Here is a 26,210-nt window from a genome sequence, read left to right as displayed (position 1 = left end):
GGATCTCAAATTTTTTTTTTTTCCCCTCTTTTTTTTTTTTTTTTTTTTCGTCACTGCTTGGGTTTTGCTGCCTTCTGCCTTTATGCTGATAAAGATGACTTTTGACAGGAAACAATAGGATCTGTGTGTAACAGCCTGTGTTTCTGGTCTAGATTCCTTACCAAAATAGCTACACTTAACACTTGCACAGTTCTTTCCATCTTCAAAGCCTTTCACAGATCTGATGTAAACAGCTGGAGTTCCACTGATTTTGGTGGCAAAGAGCTTAGTAACCTTCAGAAAAGGATTATGCATTTGCATGGAAAGTAGGAATATCATCTGCTCTGCTAGCTAAAATTTTATAAAGATATCAAGCTTCAAGCTAGAAAGCAATTGTTGGCTGAATGGGGGTAAGTAACTTTCCTTGTGGTCAACATGCATATTCCTGGCTACAGCTTCATTGGGTGAATCCAAGGATTGATTATTGAATCAATCCCTAAATGTGCTTACAAGAAATGCAATTGCTGAGACAAACAGTATTTTTGAGTGTAATTGATTTTGATGTTTTAGCAAGACGTGTACCTGTATGTCCTATTATGTATGCTCAATGTGTACAGAGATGTTGTCTTGGTAAGTTTTTTACATTGTATTAATAACTAAGATTTACTTTATGTTGTTTCTCAGTATTTAACAAATAAGACACTTTATTTCACTAGTATATCCTATGAATATGTTGCTATTTTTAAGCTTGGAGTGCACTTAAGAGATCAAGAGCTAGTCCCTCTGCCTGCTCCATGGCAGAAACAGGTCTGTCTAGCCTGGGAAGATGTTTATCAATTATTTTCTGCTTTTACCTATTTAGAGGCTGATATTCTGTTTGACTTACAGTAAGGCAACGCCTGACTCTGCTTCCATAGTGAAAATTAAAACAGTTGTTTCAAACTTTTCCTGTAAATCATGTTTGTCTATAATTATTATGATTCTTGTTGATCTTCTCTGAACCATCTCCAAATTCTCCACATTTTTTCTGGTATGATGCACAAAGATTGCAATATTCCAGCTGAGATCTCTCAACTGTGTGTAGAGCAGAATGTTCATCTCCCACGTCTTGCATGTAACGCATCTGCTAGTGCATCCCACAGCAGGATCAACCTTGTGTGTGCAGCATGATGGTAGCAATTCAGATTCAGATGGTCTGTAATAATCTCCATTTCTTCAGTGGTTCTGCCAGACCAGTTATCCCTGACTCATGTTTTTGTGTTTGATTTCTCTTTGTGTCTCTACTGAATTTCATCTTGCTGGTGTCAGACCATTACTTATGAACTAATGCCCATTTGTAATACAGGACCTGAATTTATTAGCAGCAGCACAGGCATTCTCTATTGTGGAAATAGGAGTTCCTCCTCAAAATCTGTTGGGGAAGAGAGGGATGAGGAGGGGTAAAACTGTTTTAGTGGTTGGAATTGCTCTTTGAACTGCTCTTCCAACTCAGCACACTTTGTCAGGTACTCTAAAATCAAAAGCTTTGGCTTGGTCAGAAGGTTTTTATGGTGTTGCTATTGAGATGAAAAATAAATCATTCCTGTAGCACCAACTCTGATCCACCCAAATAGGGCCACTGCTTTTTACATCCATCCTTCACTTGGCTTTCTGTCAATCTGGACATCAGATTCTTGAGCCCAACCCTCTTGTGGTGTCCAACCTCCTCCCAGAGCCGTGAAATGTAAACGTAGATGTGTGAGTGTTTTAATTTTGCGTGTGGGAAAATGAAGCATACGGTGAGCTGAATTATGTTCACCACTCTGAGTAAACCACGCAGCAAAGCCAGGATTTGAAACCACTATTTCAGAGTTACAGGCTGGTGCTTCAGCACAAGCCTGTTCCTCTCATCTGGAGAGACATAACCTCTGGAATATGAATGATGGTGAATTAAACCAAACACTCATCTCCTCCAGTGATTCATATGCTTTTTAGTTTCACTTGGTGGACAATTTTGTCCTTTTTCTCTGAAGAAGCAGTTTAGAGTAATTTCCTTTTAATTTATCACCAGTGCATTCTGCCAGGTCCCTAACCAAAGCGTTGCCTTCAGAAGCCAATTCAGCAAACCTGGCTCCAGTGTCCCCAGTGCAAGTTGTTCTTCTGGGGAGGACTGTCATTGCTTCTGCTGTACCTTATCTGGAGCTCCCTGGAGCAGACCTGGGTGAAAGAGCAATAAAAATGTCTTCAGCTGTTTCTATAGGCAAGCATTCCTGCTGCTTCAAAAAGGTGGGAACCAGCCTGCATCAAAGGGAGATGTCCTGAAAAACATCCCTGTAAACACAAGCCTGTTAGTGTCTTGCTTGTGAGCCATATTGTTTACAGTCAAGTATTTCACTGCTACCTTAAAAACACAGATTGCAGAAGGATTCAGAACTAATCCCATCCTCTCCTCTGCGGTGCAGAGTCATCCACTTTCAGCTCTATATTCCCTTTCTGAAGTAACATCTGAGGATTTTTTCCTTTTGCATCCATCAGGAATCTTCAATCCATCATTCTCTGCTCTTAAATATTTGACAGTGGCTTCCTCTGGGCTTGCTCTTTTCTCCTTCAGTGATTCCTTCATAAAACCAGATTCCTGTCTCCCAATCCTTTAGTGAGGTTTTTGATTATTTCCCACCTCCCCTCCCCCCAGTGCCTTCTCTTCACGTCATTTCTTTATTGCTTTCTGGTATCAGTTCTCTACACAGGCCAATAGCTCTTATTTGAATCCTTAGATAGCTTTGTGAATATAATTTTTCCTCCCTTTCACTTTCATTTAAATGTATTCTGTTCCCAAATAGCTCCAAACTGCCACAACAATTATTTCCTAGTGAGACTGAAGGAGATGCTTGCAAATATTTTCAAATCACTGCATTCATCATTCCTCGCTTCCCATATTACCCTCCTTCTCTGATTATCATGGGCAGCCAGCAAGACGAAGGAGGGCTGTGAATAACCCTGCTTTCTGCCCTGAACACCTCTCCAAAGTGAAATCCTCTCTCTTCTCTCAGCTTTAATTTTCAGAGGGTGCATTTGCTGCTATACTTCCCTCCAGGATGCTGCCAAAAGAAGTTCTAGCTCTGTTTTATGGCCTCTCTTCTGATGGGTGTGTTGTTTTCCTCTACCCTAACGCAATAAATAGGTGGTTCTGCCAACAAAGGTGTCACCATTGTCCTTGGACATGCCTCTAGCAGCGTCCCACCAGCCAGACCCCTCCTGCTGTCCCTGCCCGGGGCTGTGCTGTGTGCTGGGGGGCAGCGGCTGCTGCGGGGGGTGGCAGTGTATCACCCAGCCCAGCATATTCATCCCCATCCTCTGGGATTGCCTTTTGTCCTTCCAGCTGTTATAGACCTTTCTTGGGTTGCCAGTGGATCTGTCCTAGCAACAGGGTAAGTTGCTACCGTGAAAAGGCTAATCAGAGAGACAAGTATGAAAATATGGTAATGATATTTAAACCTGCAGTACTTTTAGCTAAGAACTGTTTAGCTTTGCTGGTTCTGTAAAGCTCTACCTTTGTACAGTGGGGAAACCTGGTGTGAACCAATCCTGTAATCTGCAGTTAATGCTTATCTCCAAAATACAAACGTGATAAAAATAGCAGCCCTTCAGACTCTGCTTGATGTATAAAGAAATGCGCTGTGGTATATTTAGGATTAAATCCTTTAATAGCAGTAATTCTTCCATTACAGCACAAAGCATTTTATTTTATATTGGAATATGTCCAGAAAGACTGTTTAGTAGCTTTGATTAAAGACTTGAATAATAGTTTAAATATTTAGATTATCATCCCATATCCCAGATTCAGGCTTGTAAAGGAACAAAAGGAGAGAACTTTTTTTCCACATCCAGAGGACTAGGATATTGAATGCAGAACTCCAGCTGCATGGAAATAATGCAGTACACCAGAAATATGTCAGATGCTGTATCAGCTGGGTAATTTTTTATTGCTATTTTGAAAATGCATCTGTTTTGATGCAGATGTTGCTGTCCAATGCAAGACCAAAATGAATAATATCTTTGTGCCTCCTGGTAGTAATATCTAAACACTGTAGATTAAATTTTTTTTTTTTTTGAGCATATTATCTTTCATTCTGTCTGGGGCAGTATTATTTTGTGTTGTGCTAGGAGGAAGGGTGAGCATAATCATTTAGTTATGAGACACTGAATAAAATAAATGATCTTTTCACAGATTCATCATATTAAAGTTCAGAAGGCATTGTTGTATTTAGCCTGACCTCTTCTATATCACATCTTTATAAAGCAGGAGCTGTCTCTACTGCACTAATCATTTTTTGAGGCCCATGTTGCATATAATTATCAGTCTCCTGGATAAATACCAGCTGTTGGGATCCTTCCAGCTATGCCTTTTCCTGAAGAGGCTTCTGTATAATAAAAGGGGACTGATGATGCTCTTTTTGAAAGAAAATTGTGCTACAGGAGCCAGGAATGTAGGAAGGAGCTTCAGGTCCAGGGAGAATGAGGGTTTCTGGCACAGATCTGGAACTAGTAAGGGTGAGTGTTGAATTGAAAGGATTCCCCTGTTTGGCAGCCAATTTCTTTCATTTCATAGGGAAGAATCATGGAGAGAACAGATGACAGTGCCCCAGAACAGGAGACTTCTCCCTCAGTTTGCAGCAGCTGGTTGTGTTGTCCAAGAGGAAGATGCTGTATGTAAAGAAGAAGCAACATTTGTCCCTATAACAGTAAAAGGACGTGCTTTTTTTTTTTTCTTTTCTTTTTTTCGCTGTGCATGTTGTTTCAACAATGAGCAGATTGCCCATAACCACAGCAATCAGCAACAATGTGATGGGTTTCTAATGGGCTAATCACAAAGGGTTATAAATGTCCTGCAGTGAAACTGTTTTTGTAGGGCTTCTACCTATTTTTGCCAATAATTTAGTCGTATCAGTGCACAATGCTAGAGTGACTCTGTGTGTGCACATGCAGTGAGAGGATGGAGTGTGCTGACTGCAGTGAGGAGTTATATTTTAGTGATACTGGGTTTTACTAGGAGCCTTGTGTACTTGACAGACAGATACTATAGCCCTCCAAATGTTCATGCGAGTGCGTTTTTGACGCCTCCTGTGTAGATATAATTACGTTAGCACATCCATATTAGACACTATCAGTCAGTACTGGTTATGGCTGCAGTTTCAGAAGTGGGGTGGCAATAGGATGCCTGCAAAATGAACCTTCATTTTTACACTGTATAGAGCATGAACTGTATCAGGGATTAGACTGTGGCTGCTTCTTACTTCTGAATGCTCTGTTTTCCTAGAAAAAATGAGCATGAAGTGACCTTTATCCCATGCTCCTTATACGTGCCTTGTGCTTGCAAGGCTGTAACAAGCTTTTTTGAGAAGATTGACTCAATCTCCCTTCCTTTTGTGAGCCACTCAACACGTACCAGATGGGAGCCCCAGGTGTGGAACTTGAACATGGCTGCCTCACCTTCTTTCAGGACAGCAACTGGGAGTTCTGCTGGTTTCTCTCCTCCAGTCTGTTGGTGTTTTTTTGTTTGTTTTTTTTTTTTTTTTTTTTTTTTTATAATGAATGCAGCATTTGGTTGGGGCTCTCATTTCTTCTGAGTAAAATGCTTTCAACCTAATCTTGAATCTCTCTGTGGGAAAAAGATACTTGGGAGAAAAATATCTTCCCTCCCATTTTGACACAGCCTTCTATATAGTCTGAATGTCAGGAAAGCCATTTATAGAGCATGTACAGTAATTGCATGCTTAATATTTCATCAGGTGCATTAACAGTAATGTCACTAAAACCAGGTATAGATTTAAAAGGATCCTTTTTGATTAAAAGTGGCTTTAGAGCTGCTTGTGTATAATAATAGCAGCAGTATATATTATCATAGATGTTGCTATGGGTTTCTGAATTTAATAATTCAACACATATATACACACACAGAGATTTGCATTGAGATTTTGGACAAAGCATATGCTTTATATTTGGCAGCAATCCTCTAATTACACCAAGATTAGACTGGTGTGAAGTAGATTGCTTCAGCTTGAGCCACGCTCTTCTTTCACAGCCAAGACATTGCAATATTTTAGGATTGTGCAAACCCCCATGTTTTCATTACCATGCTACACTTAGCAGCTGTAGGAAACAGCGGTTAGAATAACTGATTGGTTTTCTACCAGACTTACTTTAGCCTCTCGTGATACAATGTCATACAGTGTTTGGACATGAGGCAGAGATGTTTATTTTGAAATAGTGTTTCGTTTCACTTGAACTCCACTGCGGCGTTGTAGTAGTAACTGAGAGCAAAGATCTGCCGCCAACTCTCAATGGGGCTAAAACTCTGTGAGCATGCTTGAATGGAAAATAAATGAAGGAATTTATTGGCTCGGTCTTAATAATAAATCTCTTGAACTTCATTCTTGTCTTAGAAATGAGAAATAAACTTTGCAAGAAGATTCTGTGTTAAACGGTACTGAGGAATCCCTCAACAGCAAGTGTCAGTTGGCTTCTTCAGAAACACACTTGGTTATAATTTCCTTTTATTATTGAGCTAATACTTTCGCTAAACTTTAGTGATGGATCCATTGTGTTTTTGGCCAGCGATGCGTAAAAAAGTTTTGTTATGGTTTTTTTTTTTTTAATGCATGTGCTTCACTGATGATAAATTTCACCCTTTTTTTCAAGTTACAATCGGCAGATTTCATAGATGTCCTCTTCCAGTTTGAGCATGTGCACATCTTACATTATACATCCTGAATTTCCATTGACAACCAGAATTCATCTCTGTAGACACGACTCAGGGCATGCTAACATGCTGGAATTTGTAAATTCCAAGGACTACTGTGCCAAAAGGTGAAGGTGTCTTAAGAAATTTGAGTGGTGATGCCAAACTGTGAAGAACATCTTTCACAGGAGCATAAATGCTTTATGTTGCACAGTTGTAATTTAGGACAATCTGTGCTCTAAATTAAATATATGTGTGTGTGTGTATATATATATATATATATATATAAACACTATACATGGTTCTTCCATGGTTAGGAATGGAGAAATTGTTGCTCAACATTGCATAGATAATATACTGCCTTCAAAAGGTGCATATGAGTTATGGCAAACCATTGTTCATTTTCCATCTGGATCAACCATGTTGAGTGATAGCACCAGCCATGTACAACCACTGTACACCTGCTCCAAGTTTTATAGGTGAGGAAAATTTATGCATGTCAGTAAAATGAAACTCAGCTTCAGTGCTTACTTATGATTCAAACTGTAATTAGCTGCTTTACAAATGTAGTCCTCCACATAAGTGTAGTGCAGTGAGAAATATATCACTCTGATACTTCTGGTCATATTATTTTCCATTCTGTTGGGGTGAGAGCAAATATATTGCAAGTTTCTTTCAAACTTACGTTTTTTTTCTTCACACTTCTTGTGGTACAGTAATTCCATGGGTGACACCAACATAATAACACCAGTGGGATACGGAAGTTAATTCTCAGGATCCAGGAAGGTGACAGTTACGTTTCTGGATGTTATATTACCTTAAACTTGCCTTCTGCTTTCATGGAGGAATGAAGGCTCCGCCCCACCCCTATACTGTGTTAGCATTCTGTTTCTTTTCAGCTGGGTCGAACTGTCCTTCTCTTTTCCTGTTTTTTTGGTTGTACTGAACTAACATCTTCAGTTGACTATGTCAACCCTTTCTACTAGATATTAAACACACATGCAAAGATTTGAGTTTTTTGGGTTTTGTGTCAGATAGTTGATAAGTCCAGGTTTTTTAAATTAATACCTGCTTTCATAATATTTCAATATAACAGATATAAATGGAGAGAGGGAGAGAGATACTTACAATGAAAAGAAAATAGGGTATTGCAATGTTTGTGTTATAACTGTTGTGCTTTTTCCTTTGAAGATGGTCAGAAAACTTTGACTGAAAGAGCAGGTAAAAAGAGACAGAGAGTCTCAGCTAATTCCGTTGTTGAGGAATATTTATTTAATGAAGAAGCTTTTACAGGAATTCTAGTTTTCGGTTCAATACAAGGCATACTTACTTTGAAGCCAAATTATCATCATAATATTAACTGATGTAGTTACTTAACTCAGTCTAATGCTGTCTTTACATTGTAAAACATCAGGATTAGTTCTTGGTTCTATGATGGAGTTTAATGAACACAAATCAATTGCTATTACTGCTCATCTGGAGACTGCAATTAAACAACTGGTAACTAAAAGGTCAGAAATGCTTACTATTGAAAAAAACAATCTCCATCTTGTCATCAGCCTTTTAGCACTAATTTTAATACCCATATTTAAAAGAGAAATAAACCATAAGAACCCTCAATAATTAATGACTTTGCCTTTTTCTGTGTGGGAATAGTGTGGTAGCTTCATCCTAGTCTTTCCTGGAATTTCAGCAAATGCTCCATTTAATGAGGGGATGGGTTTTTGTTTAAATGCTCTGAAGAATCTGGCTTCCAGTTCTGGGAGTTTTCCAAGCTGTAAACTGTTGATCGCCCTTTCAGGCTCTGCTGGAGGTATTGGCTCCTCAAATCTAATTACATCCCTTTGTGATAGAACTGCCTGATGTACTCATTTAAATACTTTGCATCTGCTCTGTAGGACTAGCATATTTCTCTATGCCTAATTTGGTGAAGACATCCTGAAAAGTGGATTTAGTGGATCTAGGATAGCTTTTGGTTCTCCTTTCTTTTGACTAAACTCCTTTCTGATAAACTTTGTAAACAGATGTGTCAGTGCTTTAACTGCTTTACTTCCCTTTTCATAAAGGCTGGTTTTAAGTGATTTTCTTGGTACTGCTTTGTTTATCCTTAATCAATACATTAATTTCTCCACTAATATTCCCTAGATTCCTTCTGCCTTCCTGAATTCATGAGAGGATCCTCCCATCCTTGTACTATTGAATGGAGATCTCTTTTTTTTTTTCTTTTTTTTTTTTTTTTTTTCCTAGCCATACCGTGCAAATTTTCTTGCCAGGTTACATTTGCCACTCCTTGTGAGATGATGTTGCTTGCACCTCCTGCCTTGTTTGATTTCTACCTTCAATAACCCCTTTGATTTTATTTTTTTTTTCCTGAAAGTATCCTGAAGCTCTGTAAACTGGCTCAGTAAAATTCAGCAAACCTCAGTATGGATGCTATCTGATGCTCCCTTTGTGTCAAATGCTTATATGCTTTGCCATGCAGGATTAGGCTCAGTCACATCCTCAGCGTTGATGTGAACATCGTAAGAGGGATATTTTGGGGATTCTCAGAAGAGTACTTGATGCACAAGGAAAAAGAATAATCTAAATCCTGCCTGCAGAATGCCAGACTCAGAACTGGCATTTAGAGGTTAGGAATGAGCCATTGCTGATGGCTCTTTGAAATCATGAGATCCATGTGCAGTGGCAGCCACAGAAGGGAACACAGTGCTGGGTGTCCTCAGGAAGGGCCCTGAGCATTGGGAATTATTTTGCTGCTGAGGAAGATATGTCCAGAGTTAGTAGAATCATGAATCAGGTGAATGCAGAACTGTTTCTCACCAAGTTCTGCACTACTTCTCTGTGGAGGAACGTACTGAAACTGGTAGGAGATGAATGTAAGGCAGGTGAAAGAAATTACCTTTTCATAGCAGGCAGCAGACTTCTGGGATATGTTGTCACAGGAGTCTACAGAATGTCATGGTGTCAGCAGGTTCTAAACAGAACTAAACACATTTAATTTCAGACAGTGGGTTGGAAGTGAATATAAAGAGTGGAGGTACACCAGTGTCCTCTACATCCCTACTGCAATCCCTATTTACAGCTGCTGGAGGAGCACAGGGGCTACAGGCTGAAGACAGTGGTCAGGCTCACGTGTCTCCCTAAATAGCATCTCCCACAGCCATGGTCCAAGGCAGGGGGATTTCTGGGCTAGAGAGAACATAGCTCCAGCCCCTGAGAATGTTTTTTGTTCATCCAGGCTACGCTGCTCCCATTGTTCTAGCTAGGTCTGTTCAGGCCTGGATTTCTGTACTGGATACTGTAATGTGCCAAGTAAACCTCCATCCCTTGACTGCTACTTGCTTGTGGAAATTAAACCTCCAAGAAGTAAGGATCCCTCCTTGCCCCTTGCAGACTTTTTCCCATGTCTCACCCAATGCAGCCCATATTTTGGCTTGGGTCCTTAGGTGCCACTGTGATTTATGCTACTAAAAGGGTTTCTGTTCTACACAAATAAATTTACGTACATAATGCACATTAGTGCATCGCTGTTACGCTGTCATTGAAATATCTGGGCACAGGTGACTAATTTGAGGCAAGCAATGAAATTCATGTGTTTCAATTATTAAAAGGGAAAAAACCCCAAGCTAGCACTGTAAATGCCTTTCTGCTTACTTATGTCAGCCCACTTCCCTTTTGGCATTTCCCTGTCGTGGTGTCATTAATATTTCCAGCCCCCTGTATCCTTAATGATCTACTTGGTTGACCTGCATCATTTAAAATATTTTTTCATTATAGAGATTTTCTCATTTAGGTCCCCAGGAGATCCCAGTATGTAATCAGTTTTCTCTAACAAATGACCTCCTTTAACTTCATTAGTTCAGAATTAATTTACTAGCATCCAAGATATTGAATGACTCTGATTAGTAAAATACAGTAAAAAAATTAAAGTTCTCTTTCATTCATGGTCAAGGCAAACATTAATTAAACCCTATATTTCTTTGCTAATTTTGTTCACAGTTGAATTTAATAAAGAGGGAACGTTTGACGGTCTGTCACTAGACATTAGAGGTTGGGGATGGGATTACAGGCTTTCTGCACATCTAACATCTTCAAACGGCTGCATTTTGCCAAATGCTTCACTTCTCTCACAGCTTCCCTCACCTTTTAGGGAGCTTTTTAAATGAGTGAGGCAGGAAGAGCCGCTACCTTCGGTGAAAGGCGGAGGAAGAGCACAGCGAGGGCTTTGGGGAGGCCCTGCTTTCTGCTGGCCGACACTTCTCAGCCAAGCACCCCTGCTGCTTGTGCACGTCAGCTTCAGCTCTTGGGTTGTCTGTCTTATCTCGGTATCTCGCCTAAGAGATGTGCCTCCCTTGCGAGGCGTGCAAGTTATTTACAGAATTAGCCACGCTGCCAGCCCTTTACCCTTTAAGGCTTTGCAAGTTTCCATTTTGTGAATCTGCTGCAGCAGGCACTGGCCTGGTGATGGCATTTTTCTTCCTGTCACTTGACAGTAAGCACACTTGCACTTTGCACTGCACGCGGGATGGCTGATGAGGCTGTATGGAATGTGTGCAGTGAATAGCAACAAGGCTTTACTTAGGGAATGATTGTTATTCCTGGAAAATTCCAACCATGTAGAGGAGGGTACCCACCTTGAGTTGATTTCTCCCCTTCATCACTCCCCATGCTGCTATATTATTTTGCAAAAGGCAGAATCAAAAGGTACAGATCGTTTTAAATAAGCTTCCTTTTTTCACCATGCTATTGGCCTGCAAAGGACTTTATTGTAGTCTCTATAATGTGTTTTGAAACTGCATTGACAAAAGCTTCATGCTTGCTCTGATCTTTGTAGGAATAGGTAGTTTTGGTAGGGCTCCAGCCATGGCTTGGATCCCCAGTGTGCTGGGAGCAGAAGAAAGCCAAATCCCCCATCCAAAACTTAAAACAAATTTCTCGTCTCAGTAATCTTAGCTGTGGAAGCGACTTTCTGACTGTGCATGACTGAAAGCCTTTTTAGATATGGATTTTGGATTTTGATACAGGCTTGTTCCTCCATATGTCTGTGCCAGTGTGGGAGAAGAAGGGCCAGGGCAGCTGCCTGGTCCTGATGATCCATGTCACTCAGCAGTGAGGTCTCCTGAGCCCGAAGAGGCCTGGCAGTTCATGCTCGTGGCAAGCAACATCTTTATGGGAGGGTGCCACCACCAATGCTGTGTGCCTGTTGCTCACCGTGACCAGAGCCTGTGCGAACATCCAGTAATGTAGGCGAGATGGCCTCAGGCACTAGTGCTGCTCCCATCCTCCTCCCTGCTGCTGCTTTGGCCTCTGCCTCAGCCAGCCAGCCCAGCCTGCTGCTGGGTGGGTTTGTGTAGACCTGCCTCCATCACAGTTTAGACTATGGGTTAGGCTGACCTGGGAAAACTGAGGCAGAGGGGCAGGACAGGTCCCTGTGCCATTACCAGTGTGCTGGAGGTGGTCACCTCTTGTAGAGGAGCATCACAGATCCCTGTGACAGCACCTCAAAGCACTGCAGCAAAACTAGACTTACTAGAGACTGCTGCTCCTGAGGCTGGAGCCTGAAGTGGTCATGCTCTTGGCCTGAGCCTAAGCTTTCACTTTGTTAAACTGTGCCAGTTAGCAACTTCTGGCTTTTTATTTGGTCAAGTTATTTTATGCCTATTCTGTAGCTGATTCCAGCCAGGAAGTTTGAAAACCAGTCTGTTTGGTTTACACGCAAGTGATTTACTAGCCCAAGAAGAACTACTTTTCAGGCACATCCCAAGAGTGTATCTCAGGAGTGTCCCTTATCCCTTTGCTTCTCTGGGTCCTGCTGTATTTTCCACGCCACTGAGCTGAAAGGTACAACAGACCCTGTGCCCATCCCTCTCGGCCAGGCTGTGGGGCAGCACGATGTGGGGCTATGGGGGCTGCTCTGCTGTCTTGCTGGACATGAAGTGTTGTAGTGGTGGCCTCTGAGAAAGGAGACCTGGAGCTAAAGGGAGATTAGGTGGGGCCAATGGCTTTGTAAATTATTCTCCCCTATTCATAAGAATAAAGTTTGTGGAGGGATTCAGGCAATCAATTTACATCTCTTGAAGGAAAAGAAATTGAAAACACTAAAGCAATTTATTACCTTTTAAATTTGGGGATGAGGGGGAATGTAAGGAGCACTTAAATTTAACTACCTGCAAAAGCAAGTAAAGAAAACTGTAATATTTCACAAAGCCGTAATCCACTATACTATAAGTGCATTTTCAAGTTTGTTGTGGAAAATATAAGTTACTATTGCTTTCTGCCTAAGAACTTGCCCATAAAGCAATATCCAGTTGGTGGATTCAGTAGTATTTCTGGCATGTTTTTTTTATTTCTTCTTACTTTCTTACAATTTGCATAAAACAGACTGGATTTTTTTCCCCTGTCTTGTATTGCAGTGTTCCAAGTTTTCAGCAAAATAAGTGTTTTGCCTGCAAGGACTATATCTAATATTGGTTCATTTTGAATGTATTTTCCTATTTAAATGTTAGTCCAGGAAACCAAAGTGATTGTAATCAAATGAGTATGCTCAATATATAGTTTATATGACTACAGGGTGGCTTTCTCAGTCTAATTCAAATGCTTTTAGAAAACAGAAGAGATGATTCAAGAGCTGTTCTAAGAGTCTTGCTTCTGGCAATATTTACTCTTATGTAGATTAGAAAAAAGAAGAGCTGGCATCTGAGAAAAAGCTGAAAACCAAAATGGGCTAATATCCACTCATGTGAGGGCAAAATCACTGACACCGATGCAGCAGAAAGCTAAATTTGCCCCCTCTGCCTTTGAGAGCATTTCAGAAGAGTCCTGGAGAAGTTCATTGTAGGAAGAGAGCATAAGAGATGTAACTTGAGCCTCAGCCAGGCCACAAACCCTTACTGTTCATTTTTCCCTCCAGGAAAAGTCATTCTGCAAGATGAATCATTGACGGCTTGTTTGTGTGGGCAGACTGATTGACTGAGCTATTCTGGGACAGCTACAGCTAGCTCTACAGGTATTCTGGAGTATTTCTTCTGTTCAGATATAGATAACTTCTGAGATAAAGCTAACTTCTTCCTGGCATAATTACTTAGAGAATAGCTTTGCTTCTAGGTTCCCCGAGGCAGCTCTTGGGATAGCAGCCCCTTTCCTCTGCCTGGAGAGTTGAGAGCTTCTCCATGTGACAGTTGCTATCGGCTACAGCTAGGCTAGCCAACCCTCCCATGAGTGGAGCTGAGCCTTCCCCTACCAGCATCAACAGTATAATGTATGTACCCTTTGATAAGAACTTGCGTTGGCTTTCCACCCTCCCAGGCTGCCCTAGGTGGGACCTCGTTGCCTCTGCTCATCCTCACCTTCACATCAGAACACAAAGGGCTGAACCTTCCTGTGGTTTAATCACAGCTAAATGAGAAAGCTTAGTAACAGCTTCCATTTATTTAACGATTTCACATCTTTTTGTTCCTGCTTCGTACACTTACAAGTTTCTCAATTTTATTAGCTATTTATAAATACCTGAATAAATTATGAAGATAAGATTGATTATTATGTCTCTTGAGGTACTGCTGATATTCTAGACACTTTATGCTGGACCCACCGAGTCTTAGCACAGAGGGGAAACAGATATATTTTTCCTTTTAGAAATGCTAGAGCTGTTTTCTGTAATTGTCAGTCTAAATTTAAGCAGAACTATTGCTCTGACCCTATCATATCTGCAGAGATTTTTGAATGTATGTTCATGAGACAGTTCTGTGCATAGGGTTTGTAGCTCCAGGGCTGTAAAAAGGATAATTTAGAGAGAATGGCATTTTTCCCTTGCATAAATGCATTCGTATTCACTTCAAAGGCTATGGTGGGCTTCGAACCAAGGTGTGCTCTGTGCAGACTCTTCACAGAGGTGAGCTTCACCCACCGTGACAGTACGTACATAGCCTAGCTCGGATGATAACAGAAAATGACTACGCAGAGGTCTGGGTTTCTCCAGAGATGCACTAACTGCCTGCTGCTGCAAGGACATGTGAATCCTTTTAGCCCATTGCAGGATAAAGCCTTCAATATTTAAGACCCACTCTGGTGCTGCAAACTCTTAAATGTAATGGACTCTGCTGCTGTAAAATGATGTAGCTCCACTGACATCAACCCTTTCCCTGGGGCTGGAGCCCAGGGGATTGCAACGGGACTATGCTGATTTACATGAAAATCTGGCTGTATATACTTACAAACCAGCCTTTTGTGATCTCTTATAAACATGCCTAGTTAGGACACAGTTAAACCTGAAATCAAACGAGTGTTTAGAAATACTGCAACTACAGCTCTCAGTCATCATCACTGTAATTAGGATTTCAGCTGCTTTGCTTTGCTGCAAGGCCTTTGAGCATTATGGCTGACTGGTGACATAAAAAGTAGATTTACTGTTATTAGCCATAAACATTGTAGCACAACAGAAAAAAAAACCCAAATGTTAATCTGTGCCATAGCATAAACCATGCACACAAGTCATGACAATTAACAATAATTTGTCATTCTGTGCTATATTTAATTTTAAAATGACCAAACTGTTGGACAAAATACTCCCAGCACATGTACAGAGGCTGTGTTGTTACAACAGCTGTCTTCTGCTCTAAGCAGCAGCACCTTCTCCTTTCCCCAGAGCCAGCCTAGGATGCTTGGCATGAACAAACCTCGTGTCTGTGCACAAACTTGGGCAAGGAGAGGTCTACCTGAAATAAATTCTTTTATCAGGGGAAAATTTTTGCTGTAGATTTACCCTAATGATCTAGGCAGTCCCCTACTTCACCCAGGGACTTGCTTTCTGAAGGCCTGGGTAGGCAGGCCTGGCTTAGGGCAGGTCACAGCAGTGTGGCACAGCGCAGCACCTCTCTCACACACTGAGGCTGGTCCCAGAGCTGAAGCGAGCATCGTCCTCTTTTGTGGCTGGCAGAGATTCCCTAGCACTGAAGCGAGGAGAGATGAGAGCTGGCGTTGGTGTCTTGAGATAAATCACTTGAGATGAGTCTTTCTGTGAGCAGACCATGATGCTGTCCTGAGATAAATCACTTCAGGTGGTATTGATTTGTAAATTTTGTCTTTTCAATCATAAAATATCTTTTTTCCAGTACTAAATCTTAACCTTATCAAAAGTTTTCCCCAAAACCCGTCCTAGCCATTCCTCTTTCCCTCCTTCCCTGAAATAGCAGAGTGTTTTGTAAAGATTTTATCTAAGAAAAATGAAAATTTTGAAAATAACCCTACTTTGAGCCTATTTGTTTATTGCAAATTTATTTAGAATAAACCTATTTATTTTTAAACTCTTCCTAGCTGTGATGAAGTGGAGGATTTTAATGATACATTACATAGTATGGTTATGCACTGTCTGGAGCTTAATGGAAGATGTGATTCCTGGATTACAGATCTTGTTGTAGCTTTGAAAGACAGTCCAGCCTGAGCAGTGGTTTGCTCTGGCTTTTGAGAACTTCATTAGCTGGGACTGAAGTCAATGTAGACTTCTGGCACTGACAAAGGTCTGAACAGTTTGACAGATTTCCTGTAGACTAGAAGACTGTCTAGCCTGTGGGCTTGGCTTAGACGCAGCCTTGTTCCAATAAGTATTTATTGAATATAACATTTAGACCAGCTAAGGAAGGTCTGCTCCAGTTCAAAACCACTGGTTTAGCCTAGGTAAAGGCTAGAATGATTCAGGAACGGGGAAGGAGGGATTTGGGATTTTTTTTTTTTTTTTTTTGTCTGAGAATTTTATTAGCATCAAGTCACCTGTGAATCTTTGTTAATTTAGCCTGGTTTCTATGGACCTGAGAATCCTAGCAAGCTTATTTTCCCTGTGTTTTTTTCAATGCCCAATGTGTCTTGTTTTCTCCCAACGATATTTGTGTCTGCAGCAGTGCTGTGTGCTTTTGCTCCAGACCCTCATGCAAGGAATGAAATGGGATTTGATGTCCAGCCAACTGTGTTCCCTCAGTACAGCAGCCTGGGACCTCCCCGTCATCTTCTGGGCCTGGCCTGCAGCCTCAGAATTGGTGGATGTGAGATTACTGTGTTGAGTGGGTTTGAGGACTCCTGATGAGATCAGGAAAATGTATCTGGCAGGAATACACCCTCTGAGCTGTAAGGGTTAACAGCAGATTGCTTCTTCTCCTCCTTTGCCTTTACTGTTATCATGATTTATATATTTGAAAGTAGGGATGATTAATAATCCACAAACCTTCAAGCCTAGGAGGAGAGCTAAGGCACTTAGTGTACCAGAGTGTACTATGATGCAAATAGTAAGAAATGATTAACAAGTCTAACATTTTCCCTCCTCCTCAAATAACTCAAGAGCAGCATCAATGGTCCCTTGCTCTTTGTGGCTCCCAGCAGTTGGGTGAGAGCTTCCAAATGGCTTCTGTATCAAAAGGCCACAGCTAAAAGTCTGTGCACTGCAGGTACCATGGTGATGAGTCTGGCACAATCTCCTGGAAAGATAAACATAGTTAGCATGCTGTTCCTGGAGCTGGATATAAATGTCTCCATTCTGTATGTGCACTGTTACTCTCGCGATAAGGAAAAACTGGCCTATAAAGTCCTTTTTGACCTAAGAAGTCAATTAAAGTACAGAAAGAGCCACTGAGTACAGCAGTGGAATTCATCTGCTGTTTATCAGCTTGGACCTCGATGCTTTCACTGCTCAGCACTGGGATAAGTGTAGAGGAAGGACAATGTGGCCACAGAAGAGAGAAACAAAACCAGGAAAGTAAATTAGAGGGAATTTGTCTCTGGAGTAATGGCACACTGAATGCTGAGTTGCATCAGTTCCCAATATCTCTTCAGTTCATAAAGACTGATCACAGGAAGCTTTGTTCTGTGGTCTCTGGTGAAAAAGAAAGGATCCACTTAATTCAGAAAATACTTTGGAGGTCAGAAAGTGGTTTTCCTTCCCCTGGGGTTTTCAATGCCAGCAGCAGGGGCAGATTTGGTTTCTTAAATACAAAGAGGCAACCTAACAAGGTCCTGTCTCTGTGCTGATATGAAAGGGATGAAGGGAAGTCCTAGTAACCCAGCAAAAAATGTACAGAAGAAAATCAAATAGACATGTGAGCAGCTCAGCTGTCCCTTTTTCATGTGATAGAATTAAACATGAGAAAGTAATTTGCATCATCCTTATGTGAGAAAAGAACCTTACTTTTTTTTGTGCTAATCCACATCAGTAGCAAAGTGGGTAGACGGGAACTGGTAAGGGTTATCTGTGACCTACTTCTTTCATAATGGTACTAACAACCCTTTTAAACAAGATACAATGGCAAAGCAGGGCCTCAGAGGAGATTCTGAATGCTTTCCCTTCTCATCAGGGTCAATAGGAACTGAAAGTCTTCAGCATGTTGCCAGCTATCACTGCAGTGTTCATGGTGAGAGCACATTCAATCCACCTGCATATTCCTTGCGTTGGAGGGCAAAGGACAGCAGCGTGGATGTAAAGAGATGCAGTTATTGCAGCAACACCCATGTATAGCAATAAAGTTACTACACGGTAAGCGTGAGTGGGGCTCTAAGCGATATTCTCTTTGTTTTTAATAAAATGTGCACCATACCCGAGTACAGGCAGGTTTTGGCTGGCATATTCTTTTATGATCCTTAAGAGGAAGTGGGATTTAATTTTAAAGTGAGACTTCCTTAGCAAAAATGAAAAATTCCTGTTAAGTTTATTTCAGTAGGCACCACAGTTTGCACAGCTGCTCCACTTTCTTGGCAGCAGCTCCTCCCTAAACACTGCCCCTGCCGTGCTGCCCTGAGCCTGTGGACACAGTGCCCTCCAGCACACTCAGCTGTGAGCCTTAAGAAACCTGTTAGATTTGGCTGAAAATATCCTCTAACACTGTTTTTAACAACAAACTGGACTTTCAGTGAAGTTAAACTTCTTGAGAATAGTCCCTACTTTGTCTTTTACTCTCCCCCCCCCTTAAGTCAGATAACTGAGAATAACGTTTTATTTAGAAATATTGAAGGATGTCTTATGGGAATTTTATGTCCCAGATGGATGGCCTGATCCCTCATGTACCACAAACAGCTGTCTCCTCACTCTGGAGAATATTTTGTAGTGTGTGATGAGGATATAATATGACAGGGTTATGTGGCTTCTGGAAGAACTTGGAGTATAGGCACATTACTCCAAGGAGGTTCTATGGTAGTACTTCAGCAGTGATATTTAAGTTTTCCCTTTCTTTCTTTTCCACAATAAGCTTCAAGAGTTTTTTTCACTGAAAGCAGTCTAACGTCAAATGTGCTGTACAAATATTTACTATGGCATGCCAGCAGAGCTGAGCAGAGAAGGAGATCATCTACTGTACAATCCAGTTTTGGGAGAAGAGACTCTACAGTGTAGGTGGAGCCAGACACGGGTTATAAACAAGGGAGATGTGCATTACCTCAAATTTGTTCCTTAAGATGGTTTCACTGAGCTCTCTGCCTCTGAACAAGGTCCTTCCTACAGTCCTTGCAGCTACATTTTTATATTTTTCTGGTACACCAGAGGAACAACATCATTTCTGCAAGTGTATACAGGTTATACTGCAAACACTGTTACGGAGACTAATCATAGATAGAGGTCAACAAGAAGGTTTTCTTTGGCTTTGCAATTACATTTCACTTGGCACCACATGATGGTCTAGTCTTATAAAGGTGTTAATGAAAAGGCAGGACCAAGACATGGCCAACACTGGACTAAATGTCTCTTAAGATGATGACTGGCAGAGGACTGAATGACCTGCTATGTCTCAATTACCCTTCTCCTGCTCTACCTAGAAAGCACAGGGAGTTGAAAGTCTTGTCAAGATAATCAGCAAAATGTGATGAGCTGAAAATATTCTGCTGGACAGTAACAGTGTTCAAGGATAGGGCAAGGCCCTCCGAAGAGTGGCTGATTGATTTTAGGACACATATTTCTTTTCTGCAAGATGAGGGACAAGGCAACACTGATCACCCTCTGAAGGATAGAGGGAACAGCACAAACAAAAAGCAAGTGGCAGCATGTCTGGGTATTGGACAGCTTCATCTTCTGAGAAATTTCATCACATTGGACAAGGATTGCTTTGAAGAGGTTGTAAAGAGAGTGTGTCTGGTGCATGAAACTGCCGTCTTAAAGTGAATAAGGAGAGACAAGGGAGTGAGTGTCCTGAGATTCAACGGGCGAGTTCCTTGAGAAATGCTTGGTCTTGATCCTGCTTTCTGCAGCAAAGACAGTACCAGCACACAAAACCTGCTGGTTCTTGAAATAAAATGACACAGAAGGGCTTTATAATTACCTGATGGAGCACTTCAGAAAACGAGATGGTCAGAAAAAAGATTAGTGTAAAGGAGGTGCTGAGGATGAATAAGGGAGCTCCAGTTGTTCGGACACATCCAGACAGCCTGCTAAAAGCCTTGGCCTTTGACTGGCAGGAGGAAGGCCATCGAGAAGGCAGGCAGCTCGGGGTACAGCCAGACAACGCAGCTCAGCGGTGCAGCAGGCACTGAGAGACCCTCTCTGGTGCATTGCACTGTGTAGCACCATGAGGAATTAGCACCTTGGGCTGCCAGGTTACACGACTGAGGGAGGAAGTGACTGTAACAGAAGCTACAGTCTGGGGTCCTTTTATCTTTCTGCTCTTGCCGTGGTGCAGTGTATTGTGTCCTAGATTTGTACCAATGAAGCTTTTTGGTGGCATGTCACAGCCAAGCTCTGGAGACCCTCCTGTCTGATGCTTCTAGTGCAGCATTGCACACAGCTGCAGGAAATCTGACAGTGTGCTAGGTCCTTTTTGTCCTGTGTTCTGTCCCTAAAACCAAACACTGAAGGGTCAGTGCAGCCCTTCTAGGATCAGAAAAGCTTCCTGGGGAGGAGCTCGTTACAGGCTGTGATGCACACTTGGAAAGAGCACAGCTCTACGGTGTGTCAGTGGCTCAGGTCACCAGGGTAAATCTTATGTAACTCCAGTGTTAGGTGGTGCAAAAGAGACAAGCATTTGGCCAACAAATCCATAAAAAGGAAATATTTCAATTGTCTTCTCTGTTTCACATCTACTTTTCCCACTTCTTTTAATTCTTCACCATCTCTTCTCAGACCTGACTGCTTTCATTATAAGGTTGAAGGGCAGTGCCAAGTGAGTACATTAATCTCACACATTTTCATGAATATCATCTACAACTTGGATGCCAGAAGATTTTTCTTAATTTCAGCAGAGTCAAGACCTAATTCTTTACACAGACACTCTCTCAGGTAAAACCTGGGGGTGTTTTTCCAAAGTCAAGCCTGCCATTTCTTCTTTCCACTCCCTCCCACCATGCTGATAGCTGTTTGCTTTTTTCCTGTATTATCTATACATACAATGCTTATTAGGAAAAGCTGTTCCCTTTTCTGCCCTTGAAAGGCAATATCCACACAAGCTCTCGGGCAGAATTTGGAGTGTAGAATCTCTGCTGTTCAATTACCATGGAGCATATCTCTTTCATATGTGACTAGATAATGTGTTTTGGTGTGGTTTTGTTGTTGTTTTCTTTTTTTTTTCCTCAGCAAGACTGAAGTTTAAAAGGACAGAAAAATTTCTAGTGCTCGCAATTGAGGAAGACATCTGGTGTTGAAATGAGTGGAGTTTATGGACTATTGGGAAATAGGACTATTTCTGAGGGAATAAATGTTTCTCTTATTCTGGTCTCTGTTGCACTCTTGGTTGGCAGATTCAGATCATCATGACAACAAAAAGGTCAAAAGCATATAGCAAACCTTACATCTATTCTTTTCTACACATGAAGCCACCTTTTGCTTTCAGAATCCGTATTACCCACGGTAAAATAAGCTGTGACTGCATGGCAGCTGAAATAAGGCTAGGGAGAGCTGGCAATATTTTAAGGTACTCTATTTGAATTACAAAACCACCAGTGAGCTTTACTTATGGTTAGCATTCCACTTTGCTGGCTGCTCTGCAGAAATCAAGTAAAAAGGCAAATCCACCCAAAAAGAGATTTTGGTTTAAGCCAGTGGTTCCCACACTTAGTTTGCTCAGGTACCACTGCTGTGGGAGGACTCTGATTACCAAAGGCAGCAGCTCTCCCTGCCATCCCCAATGCTGCAGCTGCTCTCCTTGGAGGAGACCAAGGACTCGAGCCTTCCCTGGTAAACAGGCAGCAAAACAGCAGTGCTGGCACATTCCCCGCTGTGGGAGCTTGCCTGCTCCTTGCTGGTGAAACCCTGGTCAGAGGGATTGATACTAATGGTGCTTACAGCCGTGTTTCCCAGAAACAGTGATCTTACCCTTTTGCAGTATCTTTCAGATACACTCCTAAAATGGCTGAGAGCTGGAGTGTCTATTTTATGCACACAGGCTGGGCAACTGAAAAGGGGAAATATATGATCTAAGATACATCTATTAATTTTGGGTCAAGACGTGGCAGCCTACCATGAAGTTTTATAGCTATAGATAGTAACAGGAGCAGTGACCTTTAATTACAGCAAGATAATGGGCACTGCTCTAACACAGAAACAGCTAAAAATAAAAGCCAGTATAAAAATACAAAGTATCTCAGAATGTGATCACATTTTCCACTAATGGAAAACACAGCTCAACTCTCTGCATTACTGAAAAATGTTTTATTTTAGAGACACTAAGGTTACATTTAGATGCTGAGCTGGTATGGTTTAATTCAAGGTATCATATTAGACTGGTGAATTGAGAGTAACCAGAAAACTGTGTGGATATTCCCACTTTGGTTTAAGCAGGAGTTATTAAATTTTGGTTGAGTTTGATTTGATTTGGTTTGAATTTGAAGTAAATGAAAGCCCCCACTGTAAAATTAAATTTACCACCCATAAATTAAAACAAGACAGATTCTTCAATGCTTTTACTTTAGCAAGTAATCTGGTTTTGTAGATGTTGAGGGTGAAATGGTGCTGAGGCCCTGATGTCCACACTGTGTGGGTTTCTGGGGGGTTGTTTCAGATTAATTCAGTCCTGTGCACTGAGCGCCCGTTAAGGATCGGGGTGTTATTGCAGCTCATCTGGTGGTTTAGTTTCATCCAAGAGGAACCCAGAGTGTGTGCTCCCAGACCACTTTGCGTGTGTCACCCAAAGCAGTGGGAATGGTCAGGACAGTTGCTTTGAAAGGACACTTCTGACCTGGACTAAGATGCAGATGTGGTTGCCTCCTGGCTACCTAAACGGCCTTTGATAAATTGGTGCATGTTTATGTGTCAGAAGCGTCCATGAGAGCTCCTAATACCTCACTTGGGCCCCATTCTGTGAAACAGCTTGTACTGGGGCTCCCACAGTAGGCACTGAAATGCCTGGGAGCCCCCAGAGTAGCCCATTCAACTTCCTTCCTTGAGGAGAAACTTTCCAAAGTTTCTGATATTTCTTCTGTGAATTGAAAATACTTTGGTTTTCTTTCCAAATTTACCAATCTGTAGGTAAAGCTGCTATTAACGCATGGAACTTAGCCTCATTTTTCTCTCAGAGAAAGTTAAACTGGCCTGTTGGAATTAAACCAGTGACCCAAGATAGGAAAGGACTGCTTACAACTCAAAACATCTGAAAATAATACAGCCTGTAAAAGCCGACAAGGTTCTCAACTTAGAAATGCAGTTTTCACTTTACAGAAATGTGGGCATCTAGGTTTTTGTTATGTGTCAGAGGCAAGGAAAATTTCCCACTTTCCAGGTTTTGCTGACAAACTTTCTGCACCTATTGAGATAAAGTGATTTGTGAACTGTCTTGAAATGCACCAACAATTGCAAACTGTGAATAGCAGCTCTATTAATATGCTAGTCAGGACAACCATTACGGTACAAATTACAGAGCAAGCTAAAAAAAGTTTGAAGAGCCGACTTCTGAGCATTGAGAAGCAATCAAACCCACCCCTGCCCCGGCACATATCCTTCCACAATAGGATCTTCCCCATATCTGTTGACAAACTTTGGCTAATGTTTCTGCTCGCTAAAAGGTTTTCTGCCAATACAGCAACATATTGCAGATAAAACCTAATGAGCTGAGTTTAACAAAAAAATGCCATGTGGCTTCCTTACAGTGATGCCCATCTGTCGGCTTAGTGAAGCAGGAGTGTGCTGCAGCTGTACTCCTTTGCTTTTTATCAAATCAAAATAAAGCTGTGCACCCCAGAGTCAGGTATGATAAACAGGCCAGCAAATTGCCTTACATGGGTATCATACAGCTCCTTATCTGTCTCACTTTTCAGAGCAGCATAACCAGATGGCTCCTAACGGTGGGTGAAATTTTCTCCGTTATGTTTTTGGCATTGAGCTAGAGGGACGTAGTCCAGAAGTCCACCACAAAAACAACAGATATTTAAATTGGACTGGGACTGAGATTACAGCCTGCAAACAGAACTTTTGAAATTGAAGCAGATTTCATTAATAGCAAACGAAATGCCTATTTAGAGTGGGTCTGGTAGAACAAAAAGGACACAAAACAATAAAAAAAAAGGAGTCTTTGTGAGCAGCCTCACAGAACAATGAGGAGGTTGGAGGAAGGCCAACCTCCTGTCCGGCTGGTGCAAAGCAACTGGCCTTTCCACACCTCCCTTATTTATCACAGGGGCAGTGGGAATAGGAACAACTCTCCTGGCCACTGGATGGTGGCTGGAGGCATCATCTCCCACCAGTCCTCTCTGCAGCCAAGGGTGCAGAGGAGAATACCATTTTTGTCGTGACTGGAAGTAGGGCCATTAAGAGGGCTTGGGGATATGGAGCATCTGTCTGTGACAGAAATCCCCTGCTGAGAGCAGGATGTCATAGGCTAAAGGCTTCAGTTTCTCCTGGCTCATCTTTTTCCTGCTTCATTTGTCAGACCAATCTGAAGTTTAAAATGTAAAAGAGGCTTGTTCTTTAACTGGCTACTAAACAAAAATTGGTGCTTTTGTCTTATCTGTGGTCTTGGCATCAGTTTCAGTTTTGGGGAACAATCAAAAAGGGTCTAGATTCAGGGTAGAGGCAGTTCTTGCTTGATACACTGCGAATGGAGACTTAGTTAATGCGTGTGCCATGCTTTTGTAGGTGGGTTTTAAGTTCAGTTGCCTCTAGGTCTCAAAGCCAAATGTGAAATTCATTATTTGCTGCCAACGTGTAAGCAAGCCCCTTCTATTGCTGGGAACATGCAGCAGATTTGCATGAGTTTTTGCTGTCACCAAGAGAAATGTATGAAATAGAGCAGAATGAAATTGTTTAAAAATGTGACTGCTGTTGAACTTTTTCAGCACATTATGCTTCTGTGAATTTAGACTTATCTGAACATTTGTGTTGTAAGCACGTGTGTGTGCTGGTGTCTGCTTTGTGGGCTGTCACCCGCACAATTGTACTAACATTTCAAAGGCTGAAACCTGGATCTTCTCAGTTGTGTGTGCTCAGGCGAAACCGAAAATAAAAATGTCATATATAGACAAGTGACTGAATAGAGGCAGAATTGGCAACTTTTGTCCCCAGGTCATAAAAAATTATCTGAATCTACCATACTGCTGGAGAACAGACTATTTATTTTCATGTGCCTTTGCATGTAGGTCGGAGCCTCACTTTAGGCACAGACATCTGGAAAAGTTGTCCTCTTTTCCCCCAGTGCATGCTTTATATGCCTTGGGAAAATATGCCTCTGCTGAAGATGAATAAAACAGTATTAAATAAGCTGTAGAGATGTTGAAGATTGGTGCTGAGAAAAAAAAAAAAAAGGTACCTATTTCTTGTGCATGAGACATTTCAGGATTATCAGTACTGTGAATTGTGGTCGTTCCTTGCTGTGTGGATGAGATGGTGAAGGGTGTATCCACATCATATAGCTGAGGCAGGCCAACCATAGGATCAATATCGGAATCAGGCAGCCCTTATTCACATTCTTTCTCTTCATAGTGTTGTGGCTGCGTCCTGTGGGTATAACAAAATGAGAGGGCGTCTTGAAACAGGTGTCAGAACTAACGTGGAAAGTAAACAGTGTGGTGGCATCTAAATGCAGCAAATGGATTTTTCTTATTTTGGAAGTGATGACAAATGCCATGTTGAACTGGTTTTGCTTGAGCAAGACTGTACAATGGTGGCCAAAGTTTGCTGGGAAGTATTTTGTGAAATATGTACCCTTGGAGCTACATTTGCCCACCGCATGTGCTGTCACTTGCCTTGCAGAAGCAAGCCCTCAACTTAGGTCAGTAGTCTGAGGCAGCTCTCTGTGACCAGAGTAATTTTATTGCTATCTGCCCATTGTCTCAAATTCTGTCCCATTTGTTATATTCCTAAGGTCACATCTTTTTAACTCTTGCATTTCACCTCCAAGCAGTGCGCTGTGTGGAAATCCTCCCTAAACAGAATGAAGAATGTTGTAGAAATCCAGATGCTGCAATTTGCTTAAAAGCATGTTGAACAATTTGACTTTCTTCCTGGTATTTTATTCATGACTGCAGTTTCTTCATTTTAGCCAAGCTGTAGACAAGAGGAAGAATGAACAAGATGGCTGAGTTAAATATAGCGCTGGGGTTGAAGCATAACAGACTGTCCAGGGCTCCA

The 26,210-nt window shown here is 41.6% G+C and overlaps 1 long non-coding RNA gene across 1 annotated transcript in view; it reads left to right on the top strand.

Annotated features, from left to right (window-relative positions):
- Nucleotides 1–206: 206 nt before the first annotated feature.
- LOC141961521 (uncharacterized) overlaps nt 207–26,210 on the top strand; it is a 45,065-nt gene continuing 19,061 nt past the window's right edge. Inside the window, exons 1-2 of the long non-coding RNA XR_012633771.1 lie at nt 207–389; nt 13,608–13,703. This is a non-coding gene — a long non-coding RNA (uncharacterized LOC141961521). The remainder of the gene's footprint in view (nt 390–13,607; nt 13,704–26,210) is intronic.

Source organism: Athene noctua, chromosome 5 (genome assembly GCF_965140245.1).
Source record: "Athene noctua chromosome 5, bAthNoc1.hap1.1, whole genome shotgun sequence".
Lineage (NCBI taxonomy): Eukaryota > Metazoa > Chordata > Aves > Strigiformes > Strigidae > Athene > Athene noctua.
This window is presented reverse-complemented; position numbering and strand designations above follow the sequence as displayed.